At 41.7% G+C, this 10,000-nt stretch overlaps 1 protein-coding gene and 1 pseudogene across 2 annotated transcripts in view; one reads left to right on the forward strand and one right to left on the reverse strand.

The window, feature by feature from the left end:
* Positions 1-10,000, forward strand: part of Pik3cb (phosphatidylinositol-4,5-bisphosphate 3-kinase catalytic subunit beta) — a 172,673-nt gene that overhangs the window by 6,787 nt on the left and 155,886 nt on the right. The window lies entirely within an intron of this gene.
* LOC101592216 lies at positions 7,490-8,153 on the reverse strand (annotated as a pseudogene).

Raw genomic sequence — 10,000 nt, forward strand, 5'->3', positions numbered from 1 at the left:
TTTATTATTTTTGTCCTGTTGAGGCAGGGTCTCACTATATAGTTCAGGCTGGCCTTGAACTCACTTTATAGTCAAGGCTGGTCTTTTCTTTTTTTTTTTTTTGGTGGAACAGAGGATTGAACTTAGGCCCTTGTGCTTGCCAGGGAAATGCTTATTCTACTGAGCCATCTTCCCGGCCCTCAAGGCTGGTCTTAAGCTTGCAATGATCCTCCTGCCTCAGCTTCCTGAGTGCTGGAATTACAGGTGTGTGCCACCATGTCCTGCTCATCTATGCTGATTTTATCATATAATTTTGTAGTATAATTTCAAGCCAGGGATTGTGATGCCTCCTGCTTTGCCTTTGTTACCCAGAATTAGCTTTACTGTTCTAGGTCTCTTGTAGTTCCAAATTAATTTTAGGATTGTTTTCTCTAATTCTTTTTTTTTTCTTTTGTGGTACCGGCGATTGAACTCAGGACCTTGTGCTTGCCAGGCAAGCACTTATTCTACTGAGCTATCTCCCCTCCCCCTGTTTTCTCTAAGTCTGTGAGATATACTTTGATATTTTGATAGAAATTGTACTAAATCCATACAATAATTTTTTTAATGTATTTAGAATAGGGTCTACAGAGTCTCACTACATAGATCAGACTTGTAGTGATCCTCCTGTTTTCAGCCTCTCAAGCTCTAGGATTACAGGTGGGTGCCACCATGCCCAGTCTCAATCAATTACTGCCTCAGCAGTGGGCCCCGGGGGCGGGGCCAGGGCCAGGGCCAGTGCCAGCGCCAGCATGGCACCCGGTCCCTGTGTCTGCCTAAGCAGGCAGTTTAATCTGCTGAGCTATCTTCCCAGCCCTATATAATAATTTTGGAAGTATGGCCATTTTCACATTATTGGTTCCTCCTACCCCAAAGTGAGGGTATCTTCCCAGGCATGATGGCCGTCATGCCTATTATCCCAGCACTCAGGTGGCTGCTGCAGGAGGACCTCTTGTGAGTTTGAGCCAGCCTTGGTTACATATCGAGTCTGAATTGCATAGTGAGACCCTGTCTTAAAACAAAATAAAACAAATGAGATATCTTTCCTTTTTCTTCTTTCTTTTTGTCTTTGAAACAGGGTTTCAGTATGCAGTTCAGGCTGGCTGTGAGCTCACTTTGCAGCCCAGGCTGTTTGAGAACTTGCAATGATCCTCTAGCCTCAGCCTCCTGAGTGCTAGGGTTGTAGGCATGTGCCACCATGCCTGGCTTCCATTTTCTTTCTTTTTTTTTTTTTTGCAGAACCGGGGATTGAACTCAGGCCTTTGTGCTTGCCAGGGAAGCACTTATTCCACTGAGCCATCTCCCCAGCCCCAAAATAGAAACAGTCGGGACGGGGGCGCGAACCAGCGACCTCGCGCTCCAGAGCCCGGTGCGGAGACCACCGCGCTAGGTCGCCGCCTCTGGCTTCCATTTTCGAATATCCTCTTCCATCTCCTTTTTCAGAGTACTGTAGTCTTCAATGTTAAGGTCTTTTATTTTCCTATTTAGATTGATTCATAGGTTTTTTTTTTATTTTTTTATTTTTATTTTTTGTTTTTGGTGCCAAGGACCGAACCCAGGGCTTCCAGCTTGCTAGGTAAGCATTCTACCGCTAAGCCAAATCCCTAGTCCCTTTTTTTTTAAAAAAAAATTTTTTTAATGCTACTGTGGGTGATGTTTTTTCCTCTAGTTTCTCTCTCAGTGAATTTCTTATTCATGTACAGGGATGCTAGCTATTGATTTTTTTTTTTTTTTTTTTTTTGAGTGGATCCACATGATATTTGGTTTCCATGTAGAAATATGAGATTACAAATCTTTGAGATAGTGAGTACAGACACTAAAGTAATTGGTCTTGTAGACCAAGGAATATTATAAGGCTTTAAATTAGAGTTTTAAAAGTCACAGCCACAGTGTCTACCTGAGGGAAGCTAAGGTGGGAGGATTGCAAGTTTGAGTCCCTACCAGGACAACTTAGTGAAACTGTGCCTCAAAATGAAAAAAAAAATTATTTATTTATTTATTTTTTTTGTATTTTAGAACAGGGTCTACAGGAGCTCACCATGTAGATTGGACTTGTAGGGATCCACCTGTGTTCAGCCTCCCAAGAGCTGGGATTATAGGCACATGCCACCATGCCCAGTCTCAATCACTGTCTTAGCGTACCCCAGGGTCTGGGCCTGGGCTGGCATGGCACACTGGGGATCGAACCCCAACTGCTGCAAAAATGAAAAAATTTAAAAGTGCTGGGGATGTACCTCAGTGCAAAGGGCCCTAGGTTCAATAGCCAATTCTTAGGGGGGAAAAAAAAATCATACAACTGTGGAATGAGGCAGATTCTATAGTACATGATTGAGTTAGACACATTCATTCTCTCTCTGTGTGTGAGTGTTTGACACAGAGTCTTGGTGTGTAGTTCAGCCTGGCCTTCAATTCACTATGCATCCCAGGCTGACCTCAAGTTCTTTTGGTGATCCTCCTGCCTTAGCCACCTGTCCACTGGCATCACAGGTGTACCTTATCACACCTAGCATGATATATTGAAGACAGTCAATGAAGGGCCAGCCAGCTCAGCAGACTAAAGCACCTGCTTTGGCAGAGCACAGTGACCGGGGTCTGATCCCCAGTATGGGGTGCCGACCCCACCCCCAGAGTGTGCTGAGACTGTGATTGAGACTGGTTGTTTTGGTGTGGGCCTGTAATCCCAGCGCTTGGGAGGCTGAAAACAGGAGAATCACTATGAGTCGGATCTATGTAGTGAGACCCTGTAGACCCTGTCTTAACATAAAAACAAAACATTAAAAAAAAAAAGAAAGAAATTTAGGCTTATGGCTATGAAAAAAATCATATAGGTAGATAATAGCATCACATATACTCTCTTTGGTAAAACTGGAATTCCTGTGTGCTATCATACTAGCTCAAGGCTGGGGAGACAGCTCAGTGACATAAGCGCCTTCCTGGCAAGCACAAAGTCCTGAGTTCAGTCCCTGGTAAAACAAAACGAAAGAAAACAACACAACATACTCAGGGTAAGTAGAAATTAATTTTGTCAGGAATTATGTTCTGAAATCTCAGCCTTTCTCCCTGATCTCTCTCTAGCATTGTTACATTTTGCTAGCGTGTCCATTTTATTCCAGCACTTGTGATAGGAACTCAACAGGTGACAGACTATTGTGTACGTATCCATTGGGTGTATTGCTAATGTAGTCAAGTATTCTTAAAGGAGCTTTGATCTAGAACGTTCATGACTTGCTCAGAAATTCATCAATCCTAACCCAGGGTCTTTGTAGTCTTTTTTTCTTGAGATAGGTCTCACTATGTAGTTCAGGCTGACCTTGAACCCCTTAGGTGTGGTTTTCATGTAAATTGAGTACAGGGTTTACAGGGTCTCACTACACACCTCAGACTCATAGTGATCCTCCTGTTTGCAGCTTTTCAAGCGCTGGGATTACAGGTGGGTGCAATCCACGCCCAGTCTCAGTCACTATCTCAGCACAACCCCAGGGTGAGGCCAGCATGGCTGGGCAAGCCAGGGATTGAACCCTGGTCCCTGCATCTACCTATCTGGCTGGCCCTTTTGAACTCCCTATGTAGTCCAGGCTGGCCCCTAACTTGCAGTGACCCTTTTGCCTTTGTCTCGTAAGTGCTTATATTACAAATGTGCACACCATTTCCAGCCCCACTTAATTTCTTTATAATAGTTCCTTGAGTAGTATGTCACTTGAATTTGGTGCTTTAACTGGGAGTAGTTTACTGCTGAAGTCAAAGAATGTTGATCTGTGTAATCTATTATTACTATTGTTATCATTATCATTATTATTATTGTTACTGGGGATCAAACTGAGGAGCTTGAACTTTCCAGACAGGTGCCTCTGCTGCTGAGCTGTCTCCCCAGAAATCTCCTATTTTTAGAACCAGGTCTGCAGTTCGATTCCTCCCTGGTACAAACTCAGGAAGGAATGCAGTATCCTTTGCCCTGTAGCTTGATTCTGTGCTTTATCCACTTGGGAGAACACCAGGCAAGTGCTCATTTGCCTTCAAGGGAAGTCTGATCCTGATTATCTGCGCCTGCAAGAGGATTAGATGGTTTAAAAGAAATTTGTGGGTGGTAATCCATTAGCTTTAAACTATAATCACATTTCTGACCAGTTTGTCCTTGCATTTCTGATAACTAATTTATACTATTTCACATTTCTGATAACTAATTTATTATAGGCACTAATTTCACTTCTCAATTAAAAGTAATTGCAGTTGTGGAGTAAAGAAAAGACAGAAGGCTTTAAGGAGTTAGATGATCAACCAGCATTGCTCAGATAATTTGGTATTGACTGGGTGGTTTAACCACAGTGCTTGTTAGACCTTGAAGACCTGAATTCCATGAATTCTTTACCTGCTGAGCCACTAGAAGGAATTTGAAGGGACTGTCAACAAGAGGTCAAGCTCCAGTTTTACACACTGGTACTTACAAGTTTAAATGATTGTTTTTACTATTTAAATAATTAGCATTTCATGTTATCAGAATTATAAGCTAAACCCAATTTGGAGTTTTTTACTGTTTATTTTATTTTATTTTTTAATTTTATTAAGAAAGAAATGTCAATGAGAGTTTCAAAACACGTTAGTAGGACAGTTACAATAATTAAAACATCGCATATTGTTGTCTTCATATTATTGCTTATTTTTAGTAATTTAATCTACGGACAGTTAGTGTGTGTGTGTGTGTGTGTGTGTGTGTGTGTGGTTCCTGGGAAATGAGCACCAGCCTACACACTGAGCTACATCTCCATCCCCCTTATTCTTTATTTTGACAGAGGATTTTGTTAAATTGCCTAGTCTGGGCCCAAAGTTTTGATCATCCTGTTTCAGCCTCCCTAATCTGCTGGGATTACAGGAGTATGCCATTTTGCCTGGCTTTTTATTATTATTATTAATTTATTTATTTATTTCTTGAAAAAGAGTCTCCCTGTGTACCTCAGGGCGTGGTAGAATTCATGATCCTCTGGCCTTAGCCTCTTAGGAGTGCTGGTAACGTAGGGTGAAAAGTGTAATTCTCAACTTGTTAGATGTCAGATATGGTGAGTTTGTGTTTTTTTTTTTTTTTATAAGGATTTTTTGGGGCTCCTTGAATGCCTTCAGGGCACTTTTTTTTTTTTTTAATCTTTTTTATTTTATTTATTTATCTATTTATTTGTGTGTTTGTGTGGCCAGCTCAGCCCACCTGGAGGCGGGGTTGGCTGGCATGTGGTGCTGGGGGATTGAACCGCGGTCCCTGCGCTTTGCTGAGCTTGTTCTAAGTAGGTGCTTTAGACCACTGAGCCATCTCACCAGCCCGAGTTTGTGTTTTTTGAAATTGCAGAATAAATTTTAAGGAAAAAGGGAGGTTAAGAGTAGGAAGAAATTTGTTTTATTTATTTATTTAGTACTGGGGATTGAACTTGGCACCCCCTGTGCTTGCCATTCGGGTGCTTAGGCGACTGAGCTATCTCCCCAGCCCTAGGAAAAATTAAATAGCTCTTGAGAAACAGGAGTTGCCATGAGCCCACTTTTTTGACTGTTTTATAGAGTAAAATCTTGCAGTGGGTCTAAAATCAGGAGGTGAGTATAGTGTGGGTCAAAACTATGATTACCCAAGTAAGATTATAAGTATAAGCTGGGTGTGATGCATGGCTGTAATCCCAGCACTCTGCAGGCTGAAGCTGGAGTATTACTGTGACAGGGCTGGCCGGGACAGCATAGCAGCAGATAGCAGGAACCTGCTTTAGGAAAAAAAAAAAAAAAAAAAAAGCAGCTTAGGTAATCAAAAAGGGAAGCAGGTCACATAGCAAGGGTATATAGAAAGAACAAAGACATTTTTTGAAAAGGATAGATCTAGAGGCTTAGGTCACCCACCTGGGTGACTGATATTTAGACTTATCAGATCAGGTGACATTAATCACAGTATTATTTATATCTTGGGGAGGCATGTAGTTCTTTTTTCCCCCCCTCTTCGGTACTGGGGATTGAATTTAGGACCCTGCATTTGCCAGACAGGAGATATGTAGCTTGTCATTCTATCTGTATCTTGAGGATTGGCCTTTGACAGATGTGCCTCAATTGTAGGATTTTTTTTTTTTTTTTTTTTTTTGGTCTTTTTGAGACAGGGTCTCCTATAAGGCTCAGGCTGGCCTTGAGCTCACTTTGGAGCCCAGGCTATTCTCAAACTTGCAGAGATCTTCCTGCCTCAACTTCCTGAGTGCTGGGATTGCAGGTATGTACTACCACCTCCAGCCTATGTTTTTATTTTTTTGTATTGACACTTAAGGGCCTAACCTTGTCTGACTGCCTATAATATTTTTACCTAATTTAATTGTCTGTAATTGTCTGTAGTCCTGGGATTAAGTTGTGCACCACTGCATCTAGCTTGTTTTAAGTTTTTTCTCTTTCTTTCTTTCTTTTGTAGGCAAGGTATTGCTATGTGGTCTAGGGTAGCCTTGAATTTACCATATTGCCCAGTCTCCCTGGCCCCCCATCCTGGCCCCAAACGTGAGCTCTGGCAGTCTTTATGCCTAAGCCTCCCAAGTGCTGGGATCACAGGTATGGAGCATTACACCTGGCTCTTGTTTTTGTTTTGTTTTGACTATGTAGTTCAGGCACACCTTAAACTTTCTGTATAGCCCAGGTTAGCCTCACACATCTTGTGGTCCTCTTCCCTGAGCCTCCCCAGTGCTGGGATTATGAAGGTTGTGCCACCATGCCCAGCTTTAACTTGTTTCTTTTATGTCTCCTTATTATAATTAGGATTCTGTGTAATTATTTAAATTATACATAGTGTGGGAGCCAGCCTGCAAGCTTAGGCAAACACAGGGACTACAGTTTGATTCCCCAGTTCGATACTGGGCACCACATGCTGCACCAGCCCTGCCCCTAGGGCATGCTGAGCCAGCCAGAGTCCAGGTGTAGTGGTACACCTGTAATCCCAGCACTGGAGAGGCTGAAAGCAGGAGGATCACAAGTTCGAGCTGTGTAGTGAGACCTTGCAACAACCAAATACATTAAAAAAAAATTATACTTGATGTGCATCAATTGTAGTTTTGTTTTTTTGAGACAAAAATCTCACCATGTATGTACTCAGGCTGGCCTTTAACTTAGAATGGAGACCAGGCTGACCTTGAACTTGCAAGTGATCCTCCTGCACATAGATTTTATTTCAAGTGGTTAAAGGACATTATGAAATATTTGTTATTTTAGTATATATTAGTGTATATATATATATATATATATATATATATATATATATATATAGTGTGTGTGTGTGTGTGTGTGTGTGTCTTTGACATAGGGTTTTGCTACGCTGTTCAGGCTGGCGTTTAGCTCACTTTGTAGCCCAGGCTGGTCTCAAACTCACAGTGATCTTCCTATCTCAGCCTCCCTAGTGCTGGGATTACATATGTGTGCCACCATGTCCGACTATATGTTCTTTTTTTTTTTGGAACAATAAACACCTTTATTACACGAGTTAAACCAGGAGGGAAGGTTTATTTGCCTTTCCGGGCCTTGATTTTCCTCAGATAGAACTCCAGCTCTTTGCCCTCTAGCACATAGCCATCTGCTCAGCCACACTGGCCTGGTCTCGATGCAATACAGGCAAGAAGCTTGCCCTGCTGGAGCTGCTCCTCCAGAAGACTGCTGATCTTGGCGTTCTTTTTCCTTTCATCATACTTCTTTTGAATTTTCTTTGATCGTTTTTTGTTTAAAATCTCCTCCTCCTCAGGAGTCAGCTTGGCCCCCTTTTTTTCGGCCCAGGGGCAGTGCATAGTGGGATTCGTACCACTGTCAGTACGGCATGCTGTCAATGAGCACAATGCAGTTCTTCACCAAGGTCTTGGTGCGGACCACCTCGTTATTGGATGCATTATAAACAACACCAATGATCCTTGTTTTTCGAGTACACACTCAGAGCCCCAGGAGAAGTTTCCCACATCTAGCCGCAGGGCTTGGTACTTCTTGTTGCCTCCTCGAACTCGGACTGTGTGTATGCGGCGGGCGCCAATCTTAATGTTGGCAGCAGGGCGCCCCAACTCATACTTCCACTTCTTGTCATAGGGCTTTCTTTTGCCCCCGGTCTTGCGGCGCTTGTGCCAATTGTCCCGAGAGATGCCCATTGCTCGGCGCCGGCTGGGAAGAGCCGACTGTATGTTCTTGAAGCAAATATACTTGTTATTTTAGAAGGGGAACATTGGGCCAAACATGGCTAAAAACTCTTAGGATAGGTGAAAAGATATTGGGAATGGAGATGCAGCACGTGGGGAGTTGTCATCCATGAAGATGCTTCTCAGATTACAAAGTTTTATTTCTCAGATAAACATAGCATAAAAATATACTAAGTAGAAATTTCTTTCAATTTAACATGCTGAAATGATAGCTTCACAACACAGCTACATCTTCCCTATCAATTATTTACTCTTGTGAATTAGAGAGTTGTGGTTCACTCCTACTGCCCAGCATCAAAACATCACCATATGCAATACTGCTAGCTGGGAAGATCAGAATTCAAAATTCAAAAAAGTACATCCATGAGATACAGTGAAGTGAATTTTATGTTTCATAAAATAACCAAGCACAGAAAACTACATTAGTGTACATAATGTTTTAGAAAATAAGGTACTTTAAAATTAAAATTAAAATTGTTTAATTAAATATACATAAACAAAAAATAAATTCATTACATGAAGGATAAAGTTTAGGAAAGTAGCTTCCTGTTTGGAGGAGACAAGGTAACATTGATAATTTTAAATCATTTGGTTGCATGGTGGGTCTTGCCTGTGTATTGTGTTAGGAGTAGTAAATAATATGTGAAATAGCAGAAGGATTTTTTTTTTTTTTTGGTCTGGCTCAGAATGCCTTCAGGGCAGGTTTGGCTGGCTGGAGTTGTGGGGATTGAACCACAGCAACCTGAGCCTGACTGCTTTGTTGAAGCAGCCACTTAAAGAACTGAGCTAAGGGGCTGGCCCCCAATATGTGAAATAAACTGTATAGTAAATAATATGTGAAATAAACTGGATAGCTAGAGGACAAAATGTGACTGTACTCAATGAACCAAGAACCAAAATCTTTTTGTGCACCTGATACCATCACTTAACAAATGGAAAAGAAACGGGAGATTGGCTGAAACCCTAATTTCTCTATCTTCTTTTCTCCATATGTCTGAATGAGTAATAAATGTTTCCACCAAGCGGAATAAGTTTATATTAATAACTGCAAGGCCATACATGATAAGATATAAGAAAATAATAGCCAGACAGTGGTATCAATGAATTTTCCATTTGCAGATTCAACCAAATGTAGATCAAAAATATTCAGAGAAACATAACTCTACTATGCACAGACTTTTACATGTTGTATCAGTTACTCTTCTCTCATTGCTGGGACAAATACCCAGCACCCAAAATGAAGGAAGGAAAGGTTTATCTAGCTCACAGTTACTGGAGATTTCAGTCTATACTTTGATGGCTCCAAGGCAGACTGACACATAGCAGAGAGCATCAGTTTGTGGTGATGGAACAACAATGCAATCTTCTTCTTTTTTTTATTTTTTTGTGGAATGGGGGATTGAACTCAGACCCTTGTGCTTGCTAGAGAAGTGCTTATTCCACTGAGCCATCTCCCTGACCCCCAGACTTTTTTTTAAAGGTACTGGGGATTAAATCCAAGTCCTTTGCATTGAGCTACATCCTTTTTGCTAAACTACCTAGGCCCAGGCTGTCATTAAGTTTGAGACCTTTCCATCAACCTCAGCCTCACAGAATTTTAGAACTACAGATGTGTCTTACCATGCCCAGCTCTCACAGACTTTTGGTGTTTTTGTATTGGTGCTGGGGATTGAACCCATAAGCAAGGCCATGGAAAGTGCTAGGTGAGTGCTCTACCACTGAAGTACATCCCTAGACCTTTTTTTTCTTTTTCCCCAAATAGGGTCTCATTATGTAGCCCAGGCTGGCCTCAAACTCACAGTAAGCTTCCTTCCTCC

The sequence above is a fragment of the Octodon degus genome, unplaced genomic scaffold (genome assembly GCF_000260255.1).
Source record: "Octodon degus isolate 3935 unplaced genomic scaffold, OctDeg1.0 scaffold00008, whole genome shotgun sequence".
Classification (NCBI taxonomy): domain Eukaryota; kingdom Metazoa; phylum Chordata; class Mammalia; order Rodentia; family Octodontidae; genus Octodon; species Octodon degus.